Here is a 6,000-nt window from a genome sequence, read left to right as displayed (position 1 = left end):
AAAGTAGTGCTTAGAGGGAAATTTATAACATTGAATGCATATATTAGAAAAGAAGAAAGATCTAATATCAATCATCTCAATATCCACCTTAAAAAACTAGAAAAAGAGGGGCAAATTAAATCCAAATTAAGCAGAAGAACAGAAACAATAAGAATTAGAGCAGAAATCAATGAAATTGAAAACAGGACATCAGTAGACAAAATCAATGAAACCAAAAGCTAGTTCTTTGAAAAGATCAGTAAAATCTAGAAGCCTCTAGCCAGGCTATCTCAAAAAAAAGAGAAGACACAAATTACTAATATCAGAAATGAAAAAGGGAATATCACTACAGATCTCATGGACATTAAAAGGATAATTAAAAAAACTACGAACAACTCTGTGCCCGGAAATTCAATAATCTAGATGAAATGGACCAATTTCTTGAAAGACACAAATTTACTAAAACTTACACAAGAAGAACCAGACGATTTAAATAGGCCTATATCTATTAAAGAAATTGAATCAATAATTAATAACCTTCCCAAACAGAAAGCACCAGGCCCAGATGGGTTCACTGCCGAATTCTACCAAAGATTTAAGGAAGAAATTATACCACTTCTTTACAACCTCTTTTAGAGGATAGAAGCAGAGGAAATACCTCCTAACTTATTCTATGAGGCCAGCGTCACTCTAATACCAAAACCAGGCAAAGACAGTACAAGAAAAGAAAACTATAGACCAATATCTCTCATGAACATAGATGCAAAGATTCTCTACAAAATATTAGCAAATTGAATCCAATAATGTAAAAAAAGATTTACAGACCTCAACTAAGTGGGATTTATTCCAGGTATGCAAGACTGGCTCAACATTTGAAAATCAATTAACGTAATCCATCACATCAACAGTCTAAATAACAAAAATCACATGGTCATATCAATAGATGCACAAAAACATTTGGCAAAATCCAACATCCATTCGTGACAAAAGCTCTCACTAAACTGGGAATAGAAGGGAACTTCCTCAACTTGATAAAGAATATTTATGAAAAACCTACAGCTAACATCATACTTAAGGGAGAGAAACTCAATGCTTTCCCATTAAGATCAGGTACAAGGCAAGGATGTCCCCTCTCACTAGTCCTTTTCAACATCATACTGGAAGTCCTTGTTAATGTAATAAGACAAAAAAAGGAAATAAAAGGTATACAGATTGGGAAGGAAGAAATAAAATTGTCTTGGTTTGCAAATGACATGATCATCTATGTAGAAAATCTGAAAGACTTGACAATTCCTGGAACTAATAAGCTATTATAGCAAGGTTTCAGGATACAAGGTTAATATATAAAAGTCAATCGCTTTCCTATATACAGTAACGAACAAGTAGAATCTAAAATTAAAAATACAATACCATTTACATTAGCACCCCTAAAAATGAAATACTTAGGTGTAAATGTAGCAAAATATGCACAATATTTATATGAGGAAAACTACAAAAATATGATGAATAAAATGAAAGAAGAACTAAATATATGGACAAATATTTCATGTTCATGAATAGGAAGACTCAATATTGTCAAGATGTCAGTTCTTCCCAACTTGATCTATAGATTCAACACAATCTCAATCAAAATACCAGTCAGTTGTTTTCTGGATATCAATAAACTGATTCTAAAGTCTATGTGGAGAGACAAAAGACCCAGAACAGTTAAATCACTGTTGAAGAAGAAGAACAAAGTTGGAGAACTAACCCTACCTGACTTCAAGACTTACTATAAAGCTAGAGTAATCAAGACAGTATGAAATTGGTGAAAGAATAGACAAATACATCAGTGGAACAAAATAGAGAGCTCAGATATAGACCCACATAAATACAGTCAACCCATCTTTGACAAAGGAGCAAAGGCAATACAATGGAGCAAAGACAGTCTTTTCAACAAATTGTGCTAGAGCACCCAGACACTCACATTCAAGAAACTGAATCTAGACGCAGACCTTACAGCCTTCACAAAAATTAACTCAAAATAGATCACAGACCTAAATGTAAAATGCAAAGTATAAAACTCCTAGAAGATAACACAGGAGAAAACCTAGATGACCTTGAGCACGATGATGACATTTTAGATATGATAGCAAAGGCATGCTTCATGAAAGAAGGAATTGATAAGCTGAACATCATTAAAACTGAAATGTCTTCTCTGTAAAAGACAATGTCAAAAGAAGACAAGCCACAGATTGTGAGAAAATATTTACAAAAGACTCATCTGATAAAGAATTGTTATCAAAAAATATACTAAGAAGTCTTAAAACTCAGCAATAAGAAAACAAACAACCCAATTAAAAAATGGGCCAAAATGACACCTCGTTATAAAAAAAGATATACAGATGAGAAATAATCATGAAAAGATGCTCCATATCATATGTTACTGGGAAAGTGCAAATTAAAACGACAACAAGATACCGCTACACACCTATCTGAATGGCCAAAATTTGCAACACAGGTAACAGCAATTGATGATGAGGATGTGGAGCAACAAGAACTCTCATTTGTTACTGGTGGGAATGCAAAATGGTACAGCCACTTTGGTAGACAGTTTGACAATTTCTTACAAAACTAAACATACTCTTACTATATGATCAAGCAATGGTACTCCTTGGAATTTACCCAAATGGACTGAAAACTTATGTCCATACAAAAACCTGCACAGGATGTTTATAACAGCTTTATTCATAGTGGCCAAAACTCAGAAGCAACTAAGATATCCTTCAGTTGGTGAATGGAAAAATAAACTGTGGTACATCCATACAATGGGATATTATTCAGCACTAAAAAGAAATGAGCTCTCAAGCCGTGAAAAGACATGAAGGAAACTTAAATGTGTATTACTAAGTGAAAGAAGCCAATCTGGAAAGGCTATATACTGTATGGTTCCAACTATATAGCATCTGGCAAAGGCAAAACTATGGAGACAGTAAAAAGATCAGTGGTTGCCAAGGCTTGGTGCAGGGGAAAGGATGAGTAGGTGGAACAAAGAGGATTTTTAGGGCAGTGAAAATACTCTGAATGATCCTACAATGACGGATACATGTCATTATACCTTTGTCTAAACCCATAGAATGTACAGCACCAAGTGCAGGTTCATCAATTGTTGATAAAGATGTGGAACGACTAGAACTTTTATACTTTGCTGTGGGAGGATATAATCATGCAACTACTTTGGAAAGTAGTTGTGCCAATTTCTTACAAAATTAAACCTACCACGATGTATGATCCAACAATTCTACTGCTAGGTATTTACTCAAGGGAAATGAAAACATATGTCCATGAAGAGACTTGTATCTGAATTTTAATAGCAGTTTTATTCATGATAACTCTGAACTGGAAGCAACCTAAAAATCTGTCAATAGGATAATGTGTAAACAATACATAAAAAACATAAACAACACAAGGGTGTATACTATATATGCCCTCGTAAGTCTCTGAATCCCCTTACAGCCTTCTATCTCTGCTCACTCCTGATGTGATTGATGATAAACACTGCTTTGTGGACCCCACCTCAATATAAGCAGTGTTAAGAAGAGCTTCCCATGGCAGGTAGCTGAAATAGAATCCAGGTAATAGGAAGAAACCTCCTTACTTCTCCCTTTTCTACCCCCAGAGGGTTTTCACACCTTTTTGAGAGCAAGGGATTATCCTTGATATAAAAAATCCATTGGTGTACAATGGAATATTATTAAGCCATAAAAAAGAATGAAGTATTGATTTATTGTATATTACAAAAATGAATGAATCCTGAAAATATGCTAAATGAGTGAAGCTAGACACAAAAGGCCACATACTGTATGACTCCATTGATATGAAAAATCCAGAATAGGCAAATCCATAGAGACAGAAAGTGGTTGCCAGAGACTGTGGGGAAGTGGGTATGAGAACTCATTGCTAACAGTTATGAGTTTTCTTTTGGGGGTGATGAAAATGTTCTGGAATTAGATTATGGTGATGATTGCACAATCTTGTGAATGTAGTAAAAAAATCACTGAATTGTAAACTTTAAAAGGGTAAATTTTATGGTATGTGAATTATATCTCAAAATCCAATTTTTACTTTTCCATCTTTATCTTATTTTACGTCTCTGCTGCTTTTTCAATCTTAGCAATACTCTCATTCTTGATTCACTTTCTTCTATTTTTCTCTGTGATATATGCTGCTGATTTTACCTCTATTTCTCAGATTATTTCTTTTTGATTTCCACTGGCATAGTCATTCCTTAAAGAGATATTGGTGTCCCTCGAGAGCTTTCATAGGCCTCCTCTCTCTCTGAGCATCTCTCCTCTTGTTTCAGTGATCGTCTATGTCATAATTGATTGGTGTGTCTGTATGTCCCACCCACATCTCTGTCCTGAGCTTCATACCTTATGTCCAACTTCCCACACTTGGCTATCCCACAGGCTCCCGATCTCAGTATATGCCAAACAAGTTATGTGCCTTTGCCTCAAACCAAACTTGCTAGTCCTCTTGTTTTTCCCTGTCTTAAAAACTAGGAACCCTCTTGACAAACCCACTGCTCTCAGAATGGCCTCCCAGAGGGGTTGCGGGCCTCCAGCAGAACGCCACAACAACTGGCTTGGCCCCGTTCTGACGGCCTTCAGTCCTGGTGGATAGAGCACCTCGGGGGCAGATGGAGAGAGGAAGCCACTGGTCCGCTGTGTCCTGTAGTTGCAGCTACAAGGCTTGGACCTCACTACTTGTTTATTTCAAGAGAGAGCCCAAGGATTCAGAACAAAATAATTAAGTGAAAAAGAATCCAGTATAATCAGGAAAATAATTTAGTTTCAGTAACAGGTAAATACCTAATTTTTAGTTCTTTGGAGATGAGAATCAATATGAAGAAAGAAAAAAAAATTGCCTAAATAGTGAAACTGCTTAATTCAATTTCCCTCTTATTGCTTCATGGACATTGTTCATGGATTTCCAAACTAATCTCAGAAAAAAGGTAAGTTGTTTTGTTAGGGAAATATCATCTCATCCTGGTGCATTCATCATTTTAGAGTGACAAAGCAAAATCACATCTGTCTAAACGTAAAAGGAGTTAGAGAGGCTGCAACTACAGAAATAAAACTACCAGTGTTCATAACAACATGTAAACGAACGGGAGAGACCATCTGGTGGATGAGGGAAATGAAGAGGGGACACATGTGGATGCTCACAAAATATAAAAACCGTGAAGAAGGAGGCCTGAGACAGTTATGAAAATTGTCAGGAGCAGAGGGGAGAATAAGTTAGAGCCCAAAGAAATAAAAAATGAATATTGCACAAACTGTCTCAATAAGGAGTTTTCAAATCACTGAACACAATATAGATAAAAGATAGCCTGTCTTTGCCAAAGTGGTTTTCAAGGGCTTATTTCAGATTATAAAGAAATACTAGAGCAATGAAATGGTTACGTTGCATTTGTTTTAGAAAAGGGACAGAGAGAATTAAGATCTACTTCAGATCAAAAAGTCGATGTCCTCCAGGAGCTATGGAAACAGAACTAACTAATGCTTAGAGATAACAGAGCAAATGATGCTAAAGGAAATGCATTGTCTTGTCCATTTTCGTCTGATTGTGGGTTTTAGAGCAAAGAATTGGTGCGTTAGTTAGAGACAGGGCTAAATATGAAACCAGACACTAGATCGTGAATTTTAGCCCCGGCCTTGTTACTGAAGAGGTCCTTGATCTTGGCTAACCCATCACCTTTCCCTGTGTCTCATTGTTTTAAATCTACACATTGAGATTTGTTTGCTTATTTAGCAAGCATTTATGAAGCCCCGGTTGTGTGCTAGGGCTGCATGGCCTTGCATATCTTTAGTTACATAGTTAATGAAAGACACTTATTCTGACATGAAAGGCCATTTTTAGTTCACATCCTTCACTTAAAAGATGGCACAAAGCGAGCCCCAGAAAGGTTAAATAAGTTTGTGACATGTTAGCTGGGAACAGAGCTGGGGTGGAAGCTCCCGTCACCTGCCGCTAGGCTGC

Source organism: Diceros bicornis, chromosome 33 (assembly GCF_020826845.1).
Source record: "Diceros bicornis minor isolate mBicDic1 chromosome 33, mDicBic1.mat.cur, whole genome shotgun sequence".
Lineage (NCBI taxonomy): Eukaryota > Metazoa > Chordata > Mammalia > Perissodactyla > Rhinocerotidae > Diceros > Diceros bicornis.
The sequence above is the reverse complement of the archived record's forward strand: the minus strand, read 5'-3'. Positions refer to the sequence as shown.